The following is a 27,439-nucleotide window of genomic DNA, read 5'->3' on the forward strand; positions in this document are numbered from 1 at the left end:
ACCAATATGCTTCTTGCAGGTGGCACTTTTGGGTTAATGGTCTTTATATAAAAGTTTTCACTGTTTCACTTTCCACATAAATTTTAAAAAATGCAGAATCCTTTTAATCACCAATTATTATATAGCAACTGAGATAATTTGCCTTTTCCTTTGAGGGGGTCCTCAAGTCACCTCCATCCTGTACCTCTCCTCTGGGCTTATAGGAATTTGAACTAGTGGCACTTTTCTTCACTTCTTTGGTTCTGCCCATGTTTCCTGAGTGAACTATATTTTTTCCTTGTTTTATGTCCTCATTTTATAGAAGAACACACTGAAGAGATTTCCTGAGAAATTATCTATGAGATGCATAATGTATATGTATCATGAGACTTTGCATTTCTAAAACCTCTATTTTTGATCATACTTGACTGCTGATATCACCAGATATGATGGTCATAAGTTGTTATAATGTTCTTTTGAAATGTATACACCTTACCCTTGTTCATTCAAATGCTGATATCTCCCCCCAACTTTCTGGTTTCAATCCGGATATTACATTGTGATACTTACTCTGAGCATCCTGTCTTAACTGTGTGTAAACAGGCCAAAATAAAACAACTAGCCACAATGTTGCGCAAAGGGAGGAGCCAGAGGACAGGAAAGAGGGGAGGAGCCAGAGCGCAGGAAATGAATGGGAGGAGAAGAGGCTAGAGGGAGCTTGGAGAGAGAGCTGGAGGACAGATCTTGGAACTATTACGTGGAGAAATTGACTGGACCTAAGATACCACTAAAAGCAAGTATAATGTGGGAAATCTAAATGTTAGGAAAGAAACTATGAGGGCTTGGAGGTTTAGGAGGAAGTTAACTATTGCCCAGCATTGTGTTCTAGGTTAACTAAATAAACCAAATCTCTGTGTAGTGTTTTGGTTATACAGCTGTTTAAGATTAACAGCAAGCATTACTAAAAGAATATCATTAGTAAATATTAATTGTCACTACAACAGTAATATATAAATCTTCCTTCAGAATTTTGGAGCATTGCTTAAATTCAATTCTTTTGAAATTTTCACACATGAGGAATGTATTTACATAATTTCTCTACCTCTCTGTACATTCCAACTCCTCCTGTTTTCTCTAATCCTTCTCAAATTCATTACCTCTTCCTTAAAATATATATGTACACAACTTTCTGAGTCCATTTAGCATCTCTTGAATGTATGAGTGCTTAGGGCTAACCACTTGTAGACGGATAATCTATCGTGGAATTCCTCATGGAGAAGACTGAATTTTTCCCTCTCAACTGCCATAATTGTCCATAGCTCTTCATCTCAGACAATACCTTGTGAGATTCCCCTCTGTGTTGCTTGTTAACTGGTGATATTATTTTCCATGTCTTGTTTAGGCAAGTATATTTTTGAGATTTCATGGCTACAGCTTCAGTACCATATATAAAATCTATTCCTCACAGCAGATGTGTGATTCTCTGGCTCCTATATATAATCTTTCTACTCCATCTTTCATGGTTCCTTGAGCCTTGTGTTTAGGGTCTCTGTTGTACCTATATCAACTGGGGCCAGGCAATTCATTTTAACCAATTGTGCATTTCAGTGGTGGTTTTTCTGCTGAAAAGAAGCTTCTTTGATGAGGGATAAGAGCTACACTTACATCTGGTTTTAAGGATAAACATTTAGGATGCAGTTATTTCTTCATTTTCATTCATATTATGGTATTACAATTTTAAAAAGTCATGTGTCATTATAATAACCTTCTAATATATGACCTTGCTTAGAAATTTAATATTTTGTCTTTTGTGTTCTTTGGTGTTATAAAACCGATTGGAACATATAGCGCCCTGATGGGGACTATTGAGAGGCTGGTAAGAATCCCAGCCCTGAATATGGGAATCTTAAAGATTCCCTTCTTAAAATCATATTAGTTGTGATTCATTATGCACTCCTTTCATGGAAAGATAAAACAGTAGGCTCTATCTTCAACTAAGTTATTGAATGTGTAGTGATTGTCAGGAATTACTCCAGAATTCTTGGATGTAATTACTCTAGAATCGTTGGGAATAATTAGCTGATAATTGCTAGGTAACTTCAACTTAGCCTTCTTTTGTTTACCATGCTGTCTCTCCCACTGTGTACATGGCTTGTGTCTCCAAGAATGAATGGCCTGTGACTTAAATTCTCTACATGTAAATTCTTACCATGAGAGAAAAAAACGAAGTGGCTAAATAGATGAAGTAGAGAGCATGTAAAAATTTTCTACAAATAGCCTCCTGTGGTTGTCTCCAGAGAGTCATAAAGCTCTGACGCTACTTTGTAGGGCATTGATGTACCAGAGTTCTGGAGGTGGCTACAGCTGTGTGTCTTTGTGTGTGTTTATTTATGATACATGTGCATATATCAATGTGTGAGTGTATGTGTGAAAATGCCATGGCCTGCATGTGAAGGTCAGGAGATAACCTTTCAAGATACTCCATGCCTTTCCTCTTATCTGAGACAGGGTCTCTCTTGATTGCCTCTGCGTACAGCAGAGTAGCTGGCCAGTGATCTTCTAGCACTCTGTTCCTGTTTCGCATCACACTGGATTACAAACCAAGAACCAAAGCTACTGCATCTGGCTTTTGGGGGAGGGGGAATCTGATAATCAGTTAAGCACTTTACCTACTCAGCCATTTCCCCAGCCCCTGAAGTTTTAATTGATGTGATTGTAACCAGTTTCCCTCAGTGAAAGTGTTTGGGTTTCTTAGGAAGAAAAGGATAATTTCAGCCCCATAAATCTTCCATTGGTCTGCTTCTTTTGGAACTTTGTAATTTAAATCCTTACATTCCTATGGTGTTTTCTGATGTCACAAAGATTAATTTATACATGATTTACCAATGTGCAATGGGAAGTCTTTACAATTCTTTTCTTTTTAAATTGTCGATTACTACATAAATAAGCAGAAGCATGATTCTTGACCTTGTAGAAGATTTTACTTACATGTTACATAGCATGGAATTTTTAAACTAGTAAAGGTGACATTGGGCTCACTAACAATAAAGCTTATTTGAACACAGTGCATATGATTTCATGACTGATAAGCTGTTCTATTTTTATTCTATTTAGAATACTGTAAGTTTTCCAATAATAGTCGAGTAACTGCCTTAAATCCTTTGAAAAATATGTAGTTGAGAATGTCTAAATTAAAAATTAAATAAATAATATATGAAGCTTGTTCTCTAATATTGTTATGTAGTAATTTAAGAACTTTCCAATCAAATACAGACTAGTTTTGGATATCTAGTTGAACAATAAATGGCTTAGCTTTTAAAGCTTTGTGGATTCTGTGTAACATGAATGTCAAGTTAGCTTCAAGAGCTAACGGGAATGAATGATCCCTGGTATTTTCACACTTAGTATAAAATTATCATGTAGCTATTATAAACCCGAGGTTGGAGTTCTTAGACTTCTGGGCATTGTAGGTTTTTGATGGCGGCATGCAAGAAAATGAGGAACAGCATGAAAAATATCCATCCCCCCGGCAGACATTCATCCTGCTCTAATCTGCCACAGTACCTCTGGACTTCTCCTATATTGATAGCCCTTTTTATACAAGTGAATTCTGAAAGCTGTCTCATTAATGCACTGAATGGATAGTGGTGTTTAACCGATGCCATTTGCAGGTCTCCCTTATCAACGTGTAATAATCCATCATGGGAGTCAATTTCATTCCTAGGCATTTCTCACTGCAGAATGTTTCTCCTAGAAACCAAAGCTGCCCTTCCACTTCCCTTCATCATCACTCTTTCCCTCGCCTGCAAAGTGCACCTGTCTTCTCTCTCCCTCTTCTCCTCTCCCTCTCCGAATAAAGGCCCGCTGGGCCCATCTTTACATGGCTTCTGATGTGTTTGACAATCACTGATGCCTCTCTGGGCTTTAGCTCATGGAGTAAGCAATGTAAGGTGTGAGCTTTTCTGACAGATTAGAAGGTGCTTTGTAACAAGGGAAAAATCAAATCAAATGCTTGTCACAGGGAATTCCAAGTTGTGTTGGAAGCCAGAATAAGCATGAAAGAAGAATTGCTGAGTGAAGGTGGAAAAGCAAGCTAATAAGATGTAAACAGGGGAAAAGAGCATCAGCGCGGGAGACAGGAGAGATTTCTCTAAGGATCTGGAATAAATGTCTTTTATTTATATCATTGTATTTTAACAAAACACCATGCAAATTTCTAAGACTCATGACAGTTAAAATAGTTCATCCTAATAATCAATGGAAGTTTATATAGCCAATTAATTTTAAAAGTTCAGCATGGAAAAGACTAATGCACAAACATATATATCAGCTCAGGTTATGCAGGATCATGGTACAAAGTTCCAAAGCAGTAGAAATACATGTAGGTAAACTTTGTATGTGGAGAAAGATGAGCACACTAACAGAGTTACCCTGGGTGAAAGTAGGCAACGATGCTATGCTACACATTGCATTTTAAAAATCTTACATATTCTAAATTTTCTTTTAGGATAAGCAACCTTTCTTACCCTAAAAAACTTAAATAAAAATAAACATCATCCTTGTGAACTCTTCAAAATGGGAAATTATAAGCAAACTTCAGACTGTAAAGGCAGTGATTAAAACCATACAACATGAAGAAATATTAGCTGCCTTGGGGCTTCAGACTTTTAGGAAAAATACCAAAGTAATCTGAAGCTAATGAACGGAGCAAAGACACCATTGAGGTTTCTTAGCCATCAAGCTATAAAAGCTAATGAAGTAAGTTAGGTACAGTGACGAGGTTTTCTTTCTTTTTCTTTTTTTTTCTTTTTTTTTTTAAAAAAAAAACAACAACAACAAAAAAAAAAAACTGGAGATAAAACATGTTTTGAGTGTCAGAAATATTTTCCTTTAAGGAAATTCTAAATGATGTAGAGACATGGAAGAGCAATAACATACAATGATAATGGTCTAGTAAGTAAGCAATTTTGTAGTGGTGAATGTTATGCTTAATAGAATGGCTTACTTCAACGGTTAAGTTTGCCAAATTAAAAACAAAGAAATCCAGGGCATCAGTGAGACTTAACCCTGTGAGGACATCTCCAGGGGATTTAACGGCAAGAAGACTGACCTTGACTGTTGGCACTATCCCATGGGCTGGACTACTAGACTGAATAAGAAAGGGAAGAAGAGAGGGAAAGCAGAGCAATGGTATTCTTCTTTCTCAGGTGCCTGGTCAGCTGCCTTGAATGCAAAGCCTCATGCATGGAAGGTTCTACTCTTTACTCTGTGCAACTGATATTGGAATTATTTAACATGTTTTGATTTTACAAGCGGTAGTAGTTAAGAGACTGCCTTGGTTTGACAAGAGACTTTGGGCTCTGAACTTTAGAAGAGTGTTAAGACTATGGAAACGTCTGAAATTAGTGTCCATATTTTGCATTAAGAGGAGGCTATGAGTATATGGTGACATGGGGTGAAAAGTTATGCCTTAAAGCCAGGTATTTGGATATCACATTGACAATGGGTGATCATGAGATAGTTAATTTTGATCTTCAACTGGAGTGTTAAAAACAAAAACAAAAACAAAACCCCGAATTTAATGTGGCATACTGGTGAGTGTACCTGTGCAGGGGGTTCCAAATGTATTTAACTTTGGAAGAAAAACCCACCTTTAATATTGACACCATCACCCTAAGGGACAGGAAACCAAACTGAATAAAAAGGAAAAACGAAATCCAGGTCAACACGTAATTCTTCCTCGCTGGCAATGATGGCCAAGATGATTCTGCTCGCAAGCCTTTCACACCATGATGGGCTGACTTCCTCTGAACTGCGAGCCCCAAAGAAACTCATTCTTTCTGATACTGTATTTTTTTTCCCCAGGAATCTTGTCACTCTTAATGAGGAACGTTGTACAGATACTATACTCATTTTTAATTATACGCATTCATATTTACCTGAACCAAGAAATAAACTATGGTACATAAGCCTATTAGTAGATATAACCATGATAGTTATATATGTTAAAACTACAGAAAAAAATGAATAATTATTTGCAAAACATTAACATAAGATGCTATTTAGGTTTCTGGGGAGAAAGCTCAGTCAGTAAAGTTCCTGCCACACATGTATGACCACTTGTGCTAGATTCCCAGCACTCACATAACACGCCTGGTATGGGAGCACATCCTTTTCGTTACCTATGGAGCTTGCTGGCCGGCCAATTTAACCTAATTTTTTAGCCCATGTCAACCAATGAGAAAAGCTGTTTCAACAAATAAGGTGTACAGTTCCTGAAGACCAGTAATCAAAGCTGACCTCTTGTATTCACACACCTGCAAGCAATCATGCTCCTATCCACTCACAACTACTTCCCCACAAATGCCAGACAGCTCCAATTTAAACAAGAGTTACCGCCAAGCAAAGTTACACATCATGTAGACAGATATATGTAAACAGCTATTGGAAGGAAGATGAAGTTTTGTAAAAATATTTACTGTATAAATATCTAGTGCAGTTTTATTTATGATATAGAAAAAGAAGAGGGTCAATTGTGGAGAAAGGGGAGGTGTGTTAAGGGCAACAAGGGGCAGGAGAAGACGGTAGGAAATAAATACTGTCAGATTTTATTGATCAGAAACATCAATATGACCCCTATCATTCTCTATTAAAATGTATATAAAAATGAAAACAAAATGAATCAAAGAAAAGGTGCTGATATATGAGCTAAGTGCTCACAGACATTGTAATACATATTTTTAAAATTTTTTTATATATGTACTTTAAATAATTCCTATGATGAAACTTTTCACATTGTTTTAAATCTTTATGAAATGTATATATTCTTTTTAAAATGTCGTACCTACTAGAAAAACCTTAGATCTGATCTTTGGCTTGGTTGTCCCAATCACTAAAGCAGATGGGCTGTGTAACCACCAGCTTCACTGCCTCCCAAGTGAACCAGTTCTGCATCTGATGTGACTGGCCACCTCTGAAATGAGGCCTTTCTCTTCACACAGGGCTAGCCATCTATCGGATCTGGGGTTGAATTCTCTCTTAACACAGTTTAAGCAACTGGCTCCGGGGAGCTGCAACTAATGGTTGCTCTGGTTTTGAGTCTCTTGTATGGAACGCATGAGAGCAAGTGAAGAAGTGTACCGAGGAGAAGCAAATTCGACAACATCAAAGTGCTCTCCAGAGGAGGATGCTTACACAAATGGAGAGTGCCGGCGTGTTGCTCACTCCCCCTGCACTCTTTAGCTCGTAGTCTTCTGAACTGAGCTAAGTGGAATGAATTTAGGACATGCAATTTACAATAACCACCTTTTACTTATCTCTAGGTGATGAACTGGGCTCCTGACAAGTTTCCCCAACTGTGGCACACTGAATGCTAATTGACCAGCTAGCGTGAAAGCTCTCAGATAAAGAAAGCATGTTTATTACTGGAACTCCATTCCAGCTCACTTTCATAATTATATTTTATGATGATGGAGCTAGACCAAAAAGGTCTGTGACACTAAGGAAACATTGGAAGTACTAAGATGCAATATGTTTCTATCTCGTCACCCTAAATTTGTGCATACATGCACAAGGTAACAATAAAAATGGAATTAAAGCTGATGAGACACAAAATGAAGCAACAGGAAAATTACCATGAACATATCAGATGCAACCAATATACAGATAGTGTTCACTACACACACCCATGGAAGTTCTCCATCTTTTGTAGGCCACCCTTTGGGTTATAGGCATCTGGAAACTGATGGAAAGGGAGAAAAAGGCCCATTGAGCAACACATAAGTTAACAATGTTTCTAAAATTTGAAAAAAAAAAGTCTCACAGTGTTGGAAATCAAATTATTTTTAGAAAGCGTAGAATTATCCTCCATGGATTACCTATGAGATGAGGCATAGATAGCACTTACAGTGAGAGGCCGCAAGTCTTTGATCCAAGTTCTTCAAATTATTCACTTTGCTGTTTTAGATAAAGCAACATGACCTTCAGGCTCTTTCTTCATGAATTGGGACAATGTTTGCCTTATAGCTTTGTTTTGAGGATTAAATTTGTCAATTCCTGAAAAGAATTTAATATTGAATTATCTTTTCAGTGAAACAGATAAAATTAAGTGGTTATATTTAAGACTTATGAAATATTTTTCATTTCCTGAATGTAACAAGAGTCTAAATGCATAAAGAGATGAAGTGCATCAAGAAAGACAGAGTCTAGAAACTGTTATCTACAGAGTAGCAGGCACTGTGGGCAAAGGAGTGAAATTAAATATTCACAGTGTGGAAATGAAGAGAGAATTTGGTATGGGCGAGAGTGGTATTTCCTGTGTCACACAGGGATTTCTTAAAAATGATTCTTTATCAAACAGGCTTGACAAATTCTCAGGACTTTCTACTGTCACTTATTCTGAGTCTCTTGGGGTAGAAGGATAGATGGGAGTAAAATTAGTTAGATTTGTTAAGCATGGTTGACCAAACAATTTCCTTCCTTGGACACCTTATTGTATTTATGTCCCAAAAGACACTGTTAGAAACTGCTAATGAAATGAGATGGTAGAGTTACATTCCTGCAGGCAAGTAACCATGAATATGGTTTCTATCAACAGTTTTTTTAATTATGCATTTACAATTTGGAAGATTACTGCAATCTAACTTCAGGTAAATGCCACCACTTTGGCTGGATGGGGTAGATAATGGGCATTCTGTACTTGCTGAAGGGCTAAGGAGGGCTGACCATTAACTAGTTTATGTCTTTTGAATCAGTGCTGCTTTAGACCAGATGGTAAATCATTGGATTGACCTTCTGTATTTAGTCTTTGTGATTTTGATGATTTTGATTCAGAATGTGTTGGGGTGGGTGGGTGGGTGGAGCTTTATTCTGGCTCCATTTGACAGTTTTACTTTTATCTTCTCTTTGCCTCAATTTATTTCTCATTAGTTTTAAATCACTAAGCTGGTACCAGGACCATGCAAATTGTAAGCTTCCTGAGGACCTCCAAAATATTACTGCTTGCTACTCACTGAAATGTATTAACATCATCAATACACACATATAAATGTTACTTATAGAAAGCCCCAACCTCAGAATTATGTGAAAGAAACAAACGTTCTAGTGTTTGATTGTTACTCTCCTTGTATATTTCATGAAATAAGCATATATACATATGTGTTATTAGATGAAGAGGTTCACGTGGTGCATGTTTGTCTAGACTGGCATCTTCTCCCTTAAATGTGTATCCTGTAGAACCAATTGTTATCCTTCAAACACCTACACACACACGTCCTGCTTAAGTTTTATGAGATTTCAGTGTAGATATTCTACCACAAACCAATACAATAAACAAGGCATAATTTCACAATGAGAAGTTTGCATAGGGTGGCATGAATTGGCAAGAATTCTAAGCCAGCAAATGGCTTTTAGGTTGAGACAACGCACACAGACGCAGTGATTTAGGTGGGATGCTCCCGTGACGATGTCCAAGATAAGACAGTGTGTTTCACCCTATCAGGTTACATATTTATATACTGACAGCCATGGTTTATCAAATGGAGCCTAATAAGTTATAAAGTGATGTCTGTCAAAGTCATTCTTAGGTTATTGTTTATGTGTTGTTTGAGAAGGTTTTCAATTTTTAATATTCTCAGAATTCTACAAACATGCAGATTTCGTAGGTCACTTTGCTCTCTGTCCGCTGTGTACAAGAGAGAGCTCAGCCTAGGGAATCTTCTGGGAAGTGTCTTAGCTCTTTCTAGTCCAAAAAGTCTCGTGAGATGTATAAGGTATTTGCAAACATCTTGTGAGTTGTGCTTTGGGGCAGTGATAATTTTAAAATCTCATGGTTATTTCATCAGCCCCAGATGCCAGGAAGTTTAATCCTCCCTAATGCTGTGGTTGTGGCCAACCATATTTTCTGCTTTTGCAACATCTCCCTGTAACTCACCGCCTGTCAGCCCTGCTGTGCATTAACGAAGGCAGCGGCTTGTACGCTGCTTGTCACGTTTGAGGACGTGCATGACACGCTACGGTTATCGCAAACTGGGGGAAGGGATGGCTTTTGAGGACACCAGCTAATTGGTGTCAAATCATATCACCTGGGATTGCCATGACAGGCATGAATCAGAGTAGCAAAGTGCTGTACCTGTCTCTGCCCCACTAAAGTGTACATGGCATTGCAAAATGAACCACAGTTCAACATTCCAGATCCCCACATCAATACCCCCAAACCAAAACAAATTGTGCATAAAATCAGGTCAAACAAATTTCAAGGTCTCATATAACTGGGCTCATGTAATTTCTACAGAGGTCAAATTGCCTTCTTTCTTGCAGTCAGTCTTAAGAGGAGTCTTCTAGATGCAGACCTTAAAGTGGGAGTTAATTACGATAAGGGAAGAGCTCTGATCCCACTGAGTCCTCTTCACTGCCATTTTTTTTTAATATTTTTAAAGGACCCTTGATCCTCATGTGTTTAAGTTACTCATGTTTTAAACTTACAAGAAAAGAGGATGAACAAATCACCTTGAAACCAGTATCTATGTTTTGAAGATGCCTCTGTAGAATGCTGAGAATTTGGCACATACAATTATAAAATGCTTTTCTTTCTTACTGAAGAAGCAGGAAAAAGAATAATGGACAACAGTCTCAAAGAAGTAGTTAAATTTCACCCAATTTATCAAAGGATCATGGGGGACAGGGGTTCTATTCTTCAGGACTAGTCTTCCTCAAGGTGTTATGGCTCCTTCCCTTTTGCACAACAAAATTTAAAACAATTGACCTTGCCTCACCCAAGGTCCCTTCTGTTAGGCTTACCAAAATATTCTGCCAGGATCATTTATAATGTGTGTTCCGGTCTAAAAAGATTCGCAGAAATTCCTTGTTTGATTGCATGATTTTTTTTTTTTTTTCTGACCAAAATGCACATTCCTTGAGGGGACAGAGACTTTGCTAATAAGTCACCATTGACTTATCAGGGCCAGGTACATGATAGATATTTACCTGGTGTTTAAGATAAGAAGAACAAGAGGGAGAAAAGAACAAAGGGAGGGAAGCAGAAGGAAATATGGTGAGCTCAGTTCCTGAACCCTTCGTTAGTGCGTGGAATTGTAGAGTCTCAGAACTCAGCACAATTTCATTGAGGCGGGATTCTCTGCTGTCACTGCCACACTACCTTCATCTAGCATTGGACTGCAGGATCAGCTACAAAAAAAAAAAAGTTCATGCTGTGATGAGTGTGAATGGAAGGTGGCAGAGCTTCCCTTTCATCGCTTGTGCATTTGGCACACTCTACCACAGAGAGGAGGGAGAGCCTAGAGTTAGAATGAAGGGCCTGGAAGTTGCAGGCATGTTTTTAGGCTGAGGAAGGGGAGCCAAGGAAAAGCAGCAGCTTCTAACTTTTGTTCTAATTTCGCTGTTGACGTTGTTGGCTTACTGCATAGCTGCTACCATCAGTGCAGCTGCCAGTTTAAAACACTCACTTAATTAATTTAGTCAGAGATTTACAAGAAGAAAAATGAAAGAGAACTAAGCCAAGCGCTTAACTTTGACTCAAGATGAATTACCTGATTTCTTTTTAGAGAAAAGCTCTTTAAGCTTCACAGAAGCTTTGGCAGGGTCTTGCTCACCCCCACCCTCACCCCCAAAGACACATCTCAATACATGGTTATTTCCATGTAACTTTTAGGTGCTGCTCTTCTTAATACTCTGAAATTAGGAAGTTTTCAAGAGGCTCCTATTTATTAACCTGCTGTGGAAGCTACCAATACAGTGACAGAGGTGTGTGTGTGTGTGTGTGTGTGTGTGTGTGTGTGTGTGTGTACACATACACATGGAAGTAAGTGGAACCTGGTGCCATTCCACATAGCCACAGAGCTATCAACTTCTCTTTATTCTGAAGCAGCATCTCTTATTGATTTGGAACTCACCAAGTAGGCTAGACTAACTGGCCGGTTAGCTCTAGAGAGTCACCCTCCCACTTCCCCATTGCAGAGATTATAAACTCTTGCCACCAGCCTCAGTTATTAAAAAAGAAAGAGAGAAAGAAAGAAAGTTCTAGGGAGAGTGCTCGGACCATTCTGCATGCAAGGCAAGCTTTTATTGGCTGGACAATCCTCCTAGCCTCTCCAGTGACAGAGCATTGCATTACACAGTTTTTAAGAATGATGCAGGAGTTTTGATTTGCATCTTTGAGATTAAAGAAAGCATTTTGAGGAGGGCCCATCCATACTACCTGTAGGTGCCAGGCCTGGTAGCTATATTCTCTAGACATATTTTGGCATGCAGAAACTACACTCTGGGAATTTCATAATGTGCAGGCTGCTGAACTTCATGCAAGGTGAGCCAGAGCCAAGAGCGACAGTGCAGGAGAGCTGGTCCTTCCTCTCTGTTGGGGTAGCATGATTGTGCATGCAGAACTGATGCACTTCCCCACTCCACTTGTCTCTCACCACCTATGGTAGTAGAACGAGCTGGCCCTCAGGTCTCCCTTGCCAGTTGCAGCACTTGGGAGAGCAGCCTCTACCTTGACTAGGCAGCACAGTGGAGCTGGTCTGATGGTGAAGGTACAGGGGAGCCAGCCTTAAGGGTGTGAGAGTTTCACATTGTGCACCCCAGTCTTGCTTGTCTCCCAGTCCCTTCATATCTGTCCTTCACTTTAGCAACCTTCCCCCCAAAACAGACACATACCCAAGCACACGACAGAAGCACAGAAAACATCTCATTGTGGAGGCTGTACTGTCAGTGTGTCCACACATCTGCCCCTTGCCACCTGTAGCACTTGAGAGAGTGGACCTTGTGCCTTGACTGGGCAGCAAAAGGGAGCTGGCTCTGGAGCTGTGGGTGCAGGTGAGCCACCCCGGAGGGCATGAGATTAGATGGGCTGACTCCGCCTCCTGCCTAAGGCACCTTTGGGTGGCATAGCCTGAACAGCTGAAGAGCTCACCCTGGTGGTATGGATAAGGGAGAGCAGGCAGATTGACCAGCTTAGCTACAATTCAGTCCCAGATCCAGGGCTCTGAGTTGGCACACCCCTAAAATCCGTATCATCTACAAAGAGTTGGGACCTGTAGAAGGGCTGTTCCTGGTGTTTCAAAGCTTCAGAGTCTCCATGACACAGGCAATAACAGGATAACTGGGAGGAGTCCCTATAAAGACCCAATATTGATGATGTCAGAGAAGCCAGAGAATTAGATCAACCACTCCTTGCAGCATTTGCAGGTGAGGATGTGTGGACAGAGGGTTATACTGGGGAACACAGTGTGACACATGATAGCAATGATGAGATACGTCGTGTGGCACAGCACGCTGTGATGAGATGTTTTCTGCGGTTTGGGATAGTTGTGTATTGTTAGAGGAACCCTGCTGGCTGAGGCTGTAGTTCATCTGGTCCGGATAGCCTTCCTTCTGCATTAAAGGCAGGCCTCCCTCTTTCCCAGAGGAGCCTCTTGCTCTCTTCCTGACTTCATCTGGAGAGTGTCTTTAGACACAGACACCCCTAACCACATTTGATATATGAATTCTGACACAGCTCCTTGCTATCTCTCTCCTTCCTGTGTCTATATGTTAATTAGGTGTTGTGTTTCCATTCATATGACAGGAGCTTGCTGTTTAATGCAAATCAAGCATCCTTGAAGTGTCTAGTTCCAACCAATTGTCTACACCTATTCTTAGGGAGTATAACCTTTGTTCTTTGGAACTAAAGTTGAATTAGCAACTAGCTGGTTCTGGGGTGTGAGATCCCTGTAAGATGCTTGTTGGCCACTCCAGGCAAGTTCTCCTCTCATTCCCCTCCTGACTTTGTGAGCCACTGGAAGACAGCCCTCAGGCAGGAAGAAAATTAACAGTTTATCTGTTTGTGTTTTATTTTTTGTGGAGGATTTGCAAGTGCAAAAGGCGCGTATGAGGAGACTGGGAAATGAGCAGGTCTGGGGTGCATGATATGAAACTCACAAAGAAGCAACAAAAAGGTTTTTTGTTTGTTTGTTTGTTTGTTTGTTTTTTAATGAACTCTCATGAGCAGGAAAGTAAGGCTCTCTCACCCACTGTTTTGCATATTTTCTGGTATATGTGCCCCTTCTGTAAGCAGCTGCTTCCTCTGTCTTCTTGAGGAACAGATCTATGGTTTTTTTCCCCAGATTCCTGTGTCACGCTGTTTCTTCTTCCCAGCCACCAAAACCATGAACCAAATGCCTCCTTTTCTTTTTATAAAGTACTCCAACTGTATATTTTGATTTAGCACAACAAAATGGACTAAGACAGCAGAAAAATGAGATAGAAACTGAAAATGAAGAGGAGCGATTAAAAACAATGAGATAAATAAGAGTAAAACTCAACTAACTCTTGGATTTGTTTACTTTCATCATTTCTATTCTTCAAAGATAACAGATGCCTTATGTTCATTTTTCCTCCAACCTGAGATTCTACATGAGCTTTGAAAGAGAACAGTTTTAGATGAGGAAGAATGAAGTGAGCGTGAATGAGGGAAAATGTATTAATAGGTAAACTTACAAGTCTGGCAGGGCTGCCTCACTCTTTCTTAATTTATGTTGCATGCCATCATTAGCAGGCTGCATCTTTGACTGTAATGTGATTCAATGTTTATAGCTTTTCTTATAGGCCTGTCAGGTTCTACCAAGGCTTGCTTCTCTGCTGGAACCTCAGATGTGTTTACATCATACCCAATATTAAATCCAAGTATAGATCACGCAAGTTTTGTTAGCACTGGCTGCAAAGTCTAACCCTAACTTTACTTTTAGTTTGAATCAAGTGCTTTGAGAATTTTATTGGCAAAATAAAAAGACTGTCAGTAAACTCAGAAGAGGAAGCAGCAGCTGGGATATGAACTCCCTTCAGCAAATGCTCTTTGAAACTCTGCAGTGTTTAAAGGTCAGCAGGCTTGTTGAGAGAGGGCTCACAGTCAATCATTTATCTGTTGATATTATTCCTTATCCAGACTTTCATATCTTAAGTCCATTCTATCATGCCTCTGTGTATCTAGGTCAGAAACCTAGACACCATTCTAGGCATCCTCCCAAGCTGTCTCACTTGTCAGTCATCTCTGACCCTTTGAGATCTTCAGCGGCTCTTCCGTTCATATGCTCTCACTCCTGACACTCCTTTTCATCCAAACCCTCAGTGAGGTTATGGAAATGACCTTTGAGAGCTCTTTTTGTGCCCTCCAAATTAATCCTGTCCTGTTTAGGCTAAACTTTTAGCTAAAACAGAAGAAAAAATACATTACAGGTTTTAACAGTAAGAAGATTTGGAGCATTGGATTTTATCCTCCAAAAGCTCAGCATTTTCTTTCTTTACCTTCTATCCCTATGTTTATGTCTTTCACGTCTCATTACACATCCGTTATACCCCAGAACTGCTGAAAAATCCTAACATGTGGATCTTTCATCCGCAGCGTTCCTCTCGGACACTCGCGGCTATTTGTACAGTCTCGATTTCCTAATCCCCGCACTCTGATAGACCTAACCTACCCGGGACTGTTTTGTTTGCATGTATTTGTGCTCACAGAACACCCTAGCATGAGAATATTAAATATTTGCTGATTGCAATAAAATTATACATTTTTTTATTTTCTTTTTATTAATTACAGTTTATTCACTTTGTATCCCCCTGTACCTCCCTCCTCTCCTCTCCTCCAAATCCCACTCTTCCCCTTCCCCATCCGTGTGCCTCTACCAGTCCACTGAAAAGGGAGGTCCTTCTCTCCTTCCCTCTGACCCTAGTCTATCAGGTCTCACCAGAAGTGGCTGCTCCACCCTCAGGGGGAGGTGATCAAAGAGCAGGCCAATCAGTTCTTGTCAGAGACAGTCCCTGTCCCATTACTATGGAGTGGGGAAGACCCTTAAACTCATTGGCAAAGGAAACAACTTCCTGAACAGAAAACCAACAGCACAGGCTCTAAGAGCAACAATCAATAAATGGGACCTCATGAAACTGAAAAGCTTCTGTAAAGCAATGGACACTGTCATCAAAACAAAACGACTGACTACAGATTGGGAAAGAATCTTCACCAACCCTCTATCTGACAGAGGGCTAATATCCAGTATATATAAAGAACTCAAGAAGTTAAACAACAACAAATCAGGTAATCCAATTTAAAAATGGGGTACAGAGCTAAGCAGAGAATTCTCAATAGATGAATATCGAATGGCAGAGAATCACTTAAAGAAATGTTCATTACAAATAAGGCTGCTACAAACATGGTTGAGCAAATGTCCTTATTGTGTACTTGAGCCTCTTTTGGGTATATGCCTAGGAATGGTATAGCTGGATCTTGAGGAAGCGCTATTCCTAGTTGTCTGAGGAAGCACCAAATTGCTTTCCAGAATGGTTGTACAAGTTTACATTCCCACCAGCAGTGGAGGAGGGTTCCCCTTTCTCCACAACCTCTCCAGCATGTGTTGTCACTTGAGTTTTTGATCTTAGCCATTCTGATGGGTGTAAGGTGAAATTTTAGGGTCATTTTGATTTGCATTTCCCTTATGACTAAGGACGTTGAACCTTTCTTTAAGTGTTTCTCTTCCATTCGATATTCCTCTATTGAGAATTCTCTGTTTAGCTCTGTACTCCATTTTTAATTGGATTACTTATTTGTTGCTGTTTAATTTCTTGAGTTCTTTATATATAATGTATATTAATCTTCTGTCAGATAGAGGGTTGGTGAAGATCCTTTCCCAATCTGTAGGCAGTCGTTTTGTTCTGATGACAGTGTCCGCTACTTTACAGAAGCTTTTCAGTTTCATGAGGTCCCATTTATTAATTGTTGCTCTTAGAGCCTGTGCTGTTGGTGTTCTGTTCAGGAAGTTGTCTCCTTATTTTTAATAACCAGAAGCTGGAAACAGCCCAGACGTCCATCAGTGGAGGAATGGATACAGAAATTGTGGTACATCTACACAATGGAATATTACTCAGCAATAAAAAAAACAAGGAAATCATGAAATTTGCAGGTAAATTGTGAGATATGGAAAAGGTCATCCTGAGTGAGCTATCCCAGAAGCAGAAAGACACACACGGTATATACTCAGTCATATAAACATATAATATAGGATAAACCTACTAAAATCTGTACACCTAAAGAAACTAATCAAGAGGGAGGACTCTTGCTAAAATGCTCAGTTCCTATCCAGAAAGGCAAAGAATATGGACATCAGAAGAAGGAGAAAAGAGGAAACAAGTCAGGAGCCTGACACAGAGGACCTCTGAAAGGCTCTGCGCTGCAGACTATCAATGCAGATGCTGAGACTTATGGGCAACCTTTGGGCAGAGTGCAAAGAATCTTATGAAAGAAGTGGGAAACAGTAAGATCTCGAGAAGACAGGAACACCACAAGGAGAGCAACAGAACCAAAAACTCTGAGCACAGGGGTCTTTCCTGAGACTGATACTCCAACCAAGGACCATGCATGGAGATAACCTAAGACCCCTGCACAGATGTAGCCCATGATAGTTCAGTATCCAAGTGGGTTCCATTGTAATAGGAACGGATTGTTTCTGACATAAATTGATTGTCCTGCTCTTTAATTACCTCCCCCTGAAGGGAAAGAAGCAGTATCAGGCCACAGAAAAAGACAATGAAGCCACTCCTGATGAGACCTAATTGACTAGGATCAGAAGGAAGGAAAAGAAGATCTCCCCTATCAATGGACTTGGGGAGGGGCATGCATGCAGAGGGTGGAGGAAGGAAGGGATTGGGATGGGAGGAGGGAGGGAACCACAGGGGGGATACAAAGTGAATAAAGTGTAATTAATAAAGAATTTAAAAAATAAAAAAAGAAATATTCAGTGTCGTTAATCATCAGGGAAATGCAAATCAAAATGACCCTGAGATTTCACCTTACATCCATTAGAATGGTTAAGATAAAAAACTCAAGTGACAACACATGCTGGAGAGGTTGTGAAGAAAGGAGAACCCTCATCCACTGCTGGTGGGAATGTAAACTTGTACAACCACTCTGGAAATCAATCTGGTGCTTTCTCAGACAATTAGGAATAGCGCTTCCTCAAATCCAGCTATACCACTGCTAGGCATATATCCAAAAGACGCTCAAGTATACAAGGACATCTGCTCAACCATGTTTGTAGCAGCATTATTTGTAATAGCCAGAAGCTGGAAACAGCCCAGATGCCCCTCAGTTGAGGAATGGATACAGAAATTGTGGTACATCTACACAATGGAATATTACCCAGAGATAAAAAACAAGGAAATCATGACATTTGCAGGTAAATGGTGGGATATGGAAAAGATCATCCTGAGTTGAGGTATCTCAGAAGCAGAAAGACACAAAGGGTATATACTCATTCATAAGTGGATAATAGACATTTAATATAGGATAAAACTACTAAAATCTGTACACCTAAGGAAGCTAATCAGGAAGGAGGACTCGGACTAAGATGTTCAATCCCCATTCAGAAAGACAAAGAGGATGGACATCAGAAGAAGAAAACAGAGAACAGGACAGGAGCCTACCACAGAGGACCTCTGAAAGGCTCTACCCTGCAGGATACTGAGGCAGATGATGAGACTCCTAGCCAAACTTTGAGCAGAGGACAAGGAATCTTATGAAAGAAGTGGGAGATAGTAAGACCTGGAGAGGACAGGAACTCCACAAGGACAGCAACAGATCCTAAAAGTCTGGGCACAGGGGTCTTTTCTGAAACTGATACCCCAGCCTTGGACCACTCATGGAGATGGCCTGGAACCCCTGCACAGATGTAGCCTATGACAGTTCAGTATCTAAGTGGCCTCCATAGTAATGGGGACAGGGACTGTCTCTGACATGAACTGATTGGCCTGCTCTTTGATCACCTCCCCCTGAGGGGGAAGCAGCCTTACCAGGCCACAGAAGAAGACAATGCAGCCAGTCCTGATGAGACCTGATAGACTAGGGTCAGAGGGAAAGGGAGGAGGACCTTCCTTTTCAGTGGATTGGGAGAGTAAGGGGGAGGATGGGATTGGGAGGGGAGGTGGGAGGGAGGTACAGAGGGGATATAAAGTGAATAAACTGTAATTAATAAAAAATAAAAATAATTTAAAAAAAATTAAAACAAAACATCAAGAATGGGATTTGCCAAACAAAGCAACATGTAGCAGGAACACCTGATAAGTAATTGGTAAACTGCTAGAGGCACAGTGGACAAATCTGCGAATCAGAACTTCAGGGAGATCCCCTGAGCCTCACTGGGCCAGCCTCAGTGAGATTTTCACCACAGTAGAAGCAATTTCCACTTTGTCTCTAGTGTGAATGGGTTAGGGGAATTCTCTAAGAGGGGAAGTGGTATAGATTAGAGAAAGATCCACATGAAGAAATATAGACCATTGCCAAAAAATTACAAGTAAGAATAAAATTGAAAATGTTATATTATTTTGTTTCTCTTCATTTCTGTGACAGACAAAAGTCTGTAAAACTATGATAAGCAAAAACATTTAATTATGAGTAAATATGTATGTACGTGCTTCCATATTAGGGAAATGAATTGACAGCAATGATTAAGAGATAAAACACAAGAATTATGATTTTTTTGTTATTAGAACACTGTAAACTGTGTCATAGTATTGTATTATAGCAAGTTGGAGTTGAATGGGCTATATATAACTAATTCTATACTAACTACTAATTGAAAAGAAATAAAATTATTTCTGGGTTATCAAAAGAGGTGAGAAAAGGAAATAATATAAAATGCTCAATAAAAGTCCATAAAGAGTGAAAGTAAAACAAATATACCAATATATTATAAAGAGTAGCAATCACAGTAGCTATCGATCTGTTTCAGTATTCACTTTGAAATCCAGTGACTTGAAATACCCGTTAAAACAGAGACATTGTCAGAGTGGATAGCGATGTATGTCTCAACTATCTATTGTGTACAGAAGAACTGCCACACGTTAAGACAGTTACAGGCTCTTATCTATAATACCTTACATAGGAATGCAGGCAGTAGAGAAATAGGTTTCCTGGAGGAAGAGTGAACCAATTTGGTTATAACCAATACCAAATGGTCATCCCCAAAGCATACATACGAATAATATTATATTGACTGAGCATGCAGTCTTTAGAAATATGTGTGTGCATGTAGTAACAATTAATGAAAAAGAGGCCATGAATTTGAAATAAGGCAAGGAGGGACATATGGAAGAGTTTGGAGAAAGGAATGGGAAGGAAAAATGATGTAATAGTGTAATCTCAAAACAGTAGTAATAAAGAAGTCAATGGATAAAATAAAGTATGCTGTGACCACCTAGTTTAAAAAGTGGATGTACAAATATCCACATTAAACACAGGGTAATCAAGGCAAGGGAATTTGTAAAGACAAAGACTTTCGTATCATGTTAGAGGCATATATTCTTTAATAATATAGAGTAACCATTGCTATATATGCACCTAACTACAAAGGCTCAAACTTCTGGTATTATAGCTGTAGACTTGGACAGAGCCAGGATGACAGAGTACAACTGAGTCAGACAACCAATCTAGAACATGTAACTGACATGTAGCTTACTTCATTGACAACAGCAACTTCTTCTCCACCTGCATGGAATACTCACTAAGACAGACTGCATTCCAGACCATAGACCACATCACATGTTTTAGAAACCGAGAGAGTATAAATCATGCAAGTTATTCTTTCTCACTACACTGGAATTAAGCAAGAAATAAATAACAACTACGCATGTGAAAAATACCTGGAAATTAAACGTTCTGTTCTAAATATCACATTAATCAGAGGAGCAATCCCAAGATCAATTTACAGCAATTGTAGTTAGTAAAAATGAAAACAGAGCCTATAAAATGTTGGGATGCGGAACTTTCATGTCCCAGGGGTGAGCTCACTAGACACGGGTGCTATGTTTGGACATGACATAAGGTCCTGTGATAAGGTCCTGTGTGGCAAACACACTCCTGCAGGAGGAGAATGCAACTGCTTTCCTCAGTCTTTACCCCACGAGTCCAAAGGGTTGTTCACACAAAAGGATGTTTGTAGTTGTAGTGTTAACTATAAACACTGCAAAGATAAATAAAATTATGGATCTTGTAGGTAAGTGAATAGAACATGAAAATATTACACTGAGTTAGAAAACTTTAAAAAAAAAGACAAATGGCAGAAGTTCTCCATAAAGTATGGACGCAAGGATGTAAGCTTTAGGATTGTCTGTTTAACTTGGAGTACTTTAGAATCCTGGAAACTTAAAAGGGTTGTTGGTGAGAATGGAGGAAAAAAATATAATGGAAGGGGACTAGGAAAATACAGGTGATCTGGAGTGAAAAGAAAGGGTAATAGAAAGAGAAGTTTAAGTGGAGAGTTGATGGGAGAGTATGACAGAGGAGAGGTTGAGGAGGGGTAACTAACACTAAGACAGACAGACAGACACACACACACACACACACACACACACACACACACACACACACCATTCTTATGAAAAATTCTAACTGATATCACCTTCCAAAGGTGATGATGTCTCCCCAGAAGCCATAGATTGTCAAATAAAATTCTCCCTGCCAGGTGTGAGACACACACCCTTAAGTCATTGCTCACGAACACTCCAGCAATCCCCCAATGACACAGTCTATGATACAGTCTATTGCCATTGCTTTCGGTCACTCACCAGAGCTAGATGGTAATTCCCTGCTGTTGAGGGTGCTACACTTTTTTTTGTTGTTGTTGTTTTTGTTTTTTTGGTTCAGAGGACGTAGATGAATCAAGTTGGTAGCACTGAACGTGTTATGCAGATCACAGAAACTCATGGACAGTTTCACACAGAAGATATGAGTATTGGTGCATGGATGTTACAGAGATTTTTATTTTGGACTTAAGGTCTGCTGCACAGCAGGAAACCATGATTGGTACTGTAAACCTGGCAAAGAAATAGATCCAAAGTTGAAACTATTAGAAGTATTTTGCTAAGTGGGCCATAGTATCAAACCTCTTCTAACTTCATGTCTCTGGTAACCACAAATTAATGCCATTCCCAGATCCCATCACAGAAAGTCTCTATCTCTTTCTGTCTCTGTCAGCTCTGTCTCTCTGTCTTTCTCTATATCTTCCTTTTATCTCTGTCATCTCTCCTCTCTCTCTCTCTCTCTCTTTCTCTCTCTCTCTCTCTCTCTCTCTCTCCCCGTGCGTGTGTGTGGTGGCTAAAAAGGAAACACACACAACTGGTTAAAAGGCAAAGAATAAGTGTTTTTTGAGTGCTCAGACACAAATGGGACATGTACATCATAGTTGATACCCACAAGGCTCAGGGGCCATCACAGAAGAGGCAGTGGAAAGTTGAACAGAAATACTTGGGCAACGAGTATCTTCTGTACGTCACAGGACTACTGTTCCCATTAACAAACAGCTGATGTGATTGCACACGATCTGAATAAGATCAATATTCCAACATGGGAAGGGCCCCAACCCTAACAAGGAGCTTCTGGCAACTGACAATCATATTGTAGAGCATATCTTTAAAACTTTTAATTTGCTGATTATCTTTTCCATAAGAAGTAATGCATATTTGGGTTTATACATATATTGTTTTACTTGAACAGTGCACAATGAATACATACATTGAAATATCACATGATACCTCCAAATGTATATAATTTGAATGATTTTGTGTGTCATTTAGAAGTAAATCTAATACAAAACTTTATCCATGTCTCCGAAATAGATGTCAAATTTTAAGGGAGACACAAAGTATCTCTATTCCTGTTATTTTGTTCCTGTCCAGTCTGCCAGGAAAAGGTCCCAAAGTCTTAACCACTACGCACCTGATGTTGTGGTTTGTGTGCTTCTCCACATGAGAACCTGCTTCTATGCGCTGTCTTAAAACGATGTTAATGTGAATTTTAATTCTCCCACCGCTTCTTATTCTGGAATATTCTTTGTTCTCCGCCTACCAACATCTGCATATATTCTCTAACTCTTTATTGGTTACTTCCTAACCCTTCTCACAATTATCACTCTACATCAAGGAAATGATTAGCACATTAATGGTTCCTGACAAAAATGTGGTTCCATGTGCCCAAGTTTATATTTAGAATATGAAGAGGAGGAGCCAAGTCACCTAGTTCTGTCGCACTTCTTCACGAGTCAGGCGTGTGACAACTGAATGCTAAACCATCAGGACCCATTTAAAGCTCTGTGTGGGCAGTGGGTGGATAGACGGAACAGAGGTTTACCATTTAAGTCACTGAAACTATTGAGTGATAGCTAGGAGTATCACAAAGAACACTTGAAAGGAGTAAGAGCTCAAGTGCAGTGCCATTTTGCACATCGTTAGGTGGCATGCGTTATCACAGGCAATCTCTGCAGTGTGCAAGTTTTTAATATGCCAAACAGACAAGTATATGTTGTTTAATCCCGTGGGTAGTTTGTGCTTTGTCTCTGTTCTATACTTATGCGTATTTTCCTCCTTAAGAAACCTGGAGGACAAAATTTGGATGGGTTTGCAGTGTTACTGTGATTTCTGTTTCAATGTGGCATTAGAGCAGTCTTTACGATAGGGAGGGGCTTACTGCAGCATGAGTTTTTATCAGAAAGGTGCTTCCTTTTAAATCCCAGAGACATAGCAAGGCTGCGGGCTGTGTCTCAGCAGTGCACACTTCACAGATACAGCCTCTCTCGTGGCATCAGTGGCTGAGTTTCTGCCCAAAGCTACTTCTTTGTTTATTATTATTATTATTATTATTTCAGTCCAATGCAGGGCTGCAAAGCTGGGATACCCTTCACAAATCTGCACTTGTCTTTGTAATATGTTGTAGCCTGTGTGGATCATCACAGTAAATAAACTTCAGTAATGAATCTGTATCCATTTAACATAAAATTATGCCATTAACGCAAAATTAAATGTCTAGCCCGGGATCTTAATGCAGCTTATTACCCCCCCCAAATGCAAAATCCCCTTTCAATTAAAATTGCTTGCAGCAGTGATTGTAGGGATAATTGCACCAACCCACATACATTTCTCCCTTATCATCTTGAACATGTCTCTCATCTTGGCTCTGTAGGAAATCCTTGTGTTGGCAGGATATTAGTGAAGCGTGCTGTAGTTAACACTAATTAATTCATGTTGGTTTCTTCACAATCTAATGAAACAAAATTAAACCTGTACTTTGTTCATTTGGTTCCTATTTTCCAAATGAGACACCTAATGGAGACTTTGCAAAGGGCATGTCAGTGCTACACAGTTAGTCACTGAGATTCCTCATCATTTTCCAAAGGGAAAACCCTGAATGATGCCAGCAATAATGATGATTATATACATAAAAGAAAATGGTTGCCACTAACTGGCAGGTTTATTTTTTTTTCAAAGAAAATTTCTGGTTATGAGCCTGTAACCAGCAGCTTTTCTTCGTACACAACACTGAAAGAGAGTGACGTTTGAGAAGTGTCCGTAACTAACAAACAGCTAAACCTACATTGCAAGGAAATTTCCAAAATGCAATAGCTACCTATGGAAAGCTTATTTTTGTTTCATTTTGAAAGTCTATAGAATAATGGCCCATTTGGAAGTTACAATGGCTGAATTTTCTGTGATTGGACTCAGATTTTAAATTTCCATTTTTCTTTAACAATTTTAGTTTTCATTTTCCTTGGATAAAGAAGATCTTCCTTAAACAGCACCCATCATTGCCTCTGTTATAATTTTGAAGTCACCACTTCAATCTTGGAAAACGGAGATGAAAGACAGAGAAGATCTGTTTGTTGTTGTTATTGTTGTTGTTTTGTGAACCGTCTAAAATGAGTGAGGGTAACCTGAGTCTAGTCTTTTGCACGAGCAGGACAGATCTTCAATCGCTGAGCCACTTCTCACATCCTTACTTTATCTCTGTGAACATCCTCACATGTTATTATATAATCTCTATGTGTTTACAGTAGTTAATACAGTGTACATAGCTATTATGATGTGTTTTTTGGAAAATGCTAAGAAAAATGTGTGTGTCCAGTAATAGATGTGGAAACAACAGCTATGGAGGGAAGGGTGAATATATGGTTATGCTACTCTCTCTCTTCCTCTCTCTTTCCCTCTCTATCATCTTACCTCTTCCTTCCACTCTCTTTGTACACACACAGAGACACACACAAAGGACACAAAGGCTTCCTCAGATTCTCACATAGGATTTTCAAAGGCAGCAATAGTTCTATCATATACAGTAAGACAGAGTCCCACTTAGCAAGTGAAAGAAGTCTTAAAAATGTATACATTTCCTATAAGAAATATATCTGGGCACAGGAGTCTTTTATGAGACTGTTTCTCCAACCAAGGACCATGTATGGATATAACCTAGAACCCCTGCTCAGATGTAACCCATGGTAGCTTAGTATCTAAGTGGGTACCCTAATAAAGGGAACAGGGACTGTTTCTGACATGAACTCAATGGCGGGCTCTTTGACCTCCCCTCCAAGGGAGGAGTAGCCTCGCTAGGCCACAGAGGAGGACTTTGCAGCCTGTCCTGAAGATACCTAATAAACCAGGGTCAGATGAAAGGGGGTCAGATGATAGGTCCTCCCCTGTCAGTGGACTTGAAAAGGGAGGGAGGGTGGGATTGGGAGAGAATGAAGGAGGGGGATACAGCAGGGATACAAAGTTAACAAACTGTAACTTATATTAAAAAAATAAAAAACCTGAAAAAATGAAGTATCTCCCTTGGGACATTGTAGTGATCTGCTGTCTGTTCTTCTGATAAAATATTGATCAAAACAACTGTGTAAAAAAGTGTATTTGATTTTCATGTTCTCATCATAGTCCATTTTTGAGGGAACCCAAGGCAGGAAGGAACTCAAGCAGAGCAGGAACCTTGAGGCAAGAACTGAAACCAAGACCATGAAGCAATGCTGATTGCTTGCTGATTTGTCCCCTAGATTCACACTAAGCTATCTTTCTTATACACTCCAGGGCTACCAACCTAAGGAGGGGTGACTTACAGATAACTAGGCATTCTCATAGCAGTGATTAATCAAAAAAATAAAAATGCCCTCAGACTTGCTTACAGGCCAGTCTACTGGAGGCATTTTCTCAATAGAGGCTCTTTTTCCAGATGACTCAGTTTGTGTCAACATGACAGAAATTTATCCAGTGCAGTAATGCTATAGAATACGCAGCATACCACACAGGACTTACTTTTTATTTGCATAAAAAATGGTTATCCTACTTTGCGTTACATCATCACCTAGTTGTGTTAGTTTCTGGGAGGAAAACCACGACTAGTTTCTAGTTGTTGCTCTCTACTGAATGTCATAAGTATCTAATGCTAGGCTCCACAGATGCCCGCAATAGACAAGGGTGGTCATATTCATTCAAATGTCTATATAGAAAAGTCATGGAACCTAAGAGTTCCAGGTTCATCACAGTGAAAGTCAATAAAAAGATCTAATAAAAGTAAAAACAACAAGCAGATGTTAAAATTTGACTGTTGTTAGTTGCTTGAGCTCAGAAAAGGAAGCTTCCAAGATGGCAGTTGTCAAGGCAACCTTGCATGAACAGCTTTGGCATGGACAGACAAGCTCGTTACTACACTACATCACCTCTGTAAGCAAGTGACCATGTTAGAGCCGGTATATGTCCAACATTTTCCCTTCACCATCATAGCCCAGTCAATATTTCCTGGTCCCATTAGCCAAACATCCAGATGATTTATCTTTGGATTTTGATGTGATATATTATTGTTTCTCTGCCATTATTGTTAGTGTTTCACAATCTTTATAAATTTTGCTTTCCCAAAACATAAGGCCACAGATGGGTCTCTGATTCTTGTAAGAATAGATAAATATTGAAAATATACTATTTATTGAAAAAAAAAAGATTTATATTCTAGTAAGTATCATTAAGTATTGTATTCAGTGTTTTATTCATTATTGTCATCCTATAATCAATACACATGATTACTGAGAAATATCTTATATTCCAGATTAATTTGAAAATCAGAGCATAAATAAATAAAAAATAAAGTCATAACAAAGTGGGAACATGTAGGTCACTGTTCTGGGTATGTAATGTTTTTCAGTAGGGTAAAAACAGGAAAAGGATACAGGAAGAACTCCAGGAGAGGAGGGCTCTGGTCTACATGGGTCTTCTTAGGACAGTCAATGTGTCTTTTACTGGCTATGTAATCCTTAGAGTGACTGTTAATTCCCTTAAACTTCTTTCTGATAAGTAAAATTGAAAAAGTATGATATTTACTTGATATAGTTGTTTTTAATATTAAAGGACATAAAATATTTGGCACATTGTGCCACATGTACTAAATATAAATAAATCTTGTTACTATCTTTTTCTCATGTCATCAGATGGCAAATTGCTAAGCAAAAATAATTCAAAAGCAAATGCTTTCTAGTTGAAACTACAGTCTGCCTGATCAGTGAAGGATTAATGTGCTCATCTTCTAGCATCTCCTATCAGTAGTAGAATTTTATAATCTCAAAAATGAGGAAAGAATGTTGCATATAACTCAGAAACAGATGACACAAAAAGCCTCCAT

Source organism: Psammomys obesus, unplaced genomic scaffold (genome assembly GCF_907164565.1).
Source record: "Psammomys obesus unplaced genomic scaffold, mPsaObe1.curated_primary_1811, whole genome shotgun sequence".
NCBI classification, from domain to species: Eukaryota; Metazoa; Chordata; class Mammalia; order Rodentia; family Muridae; genus Psammomys; species Psammomys obesus.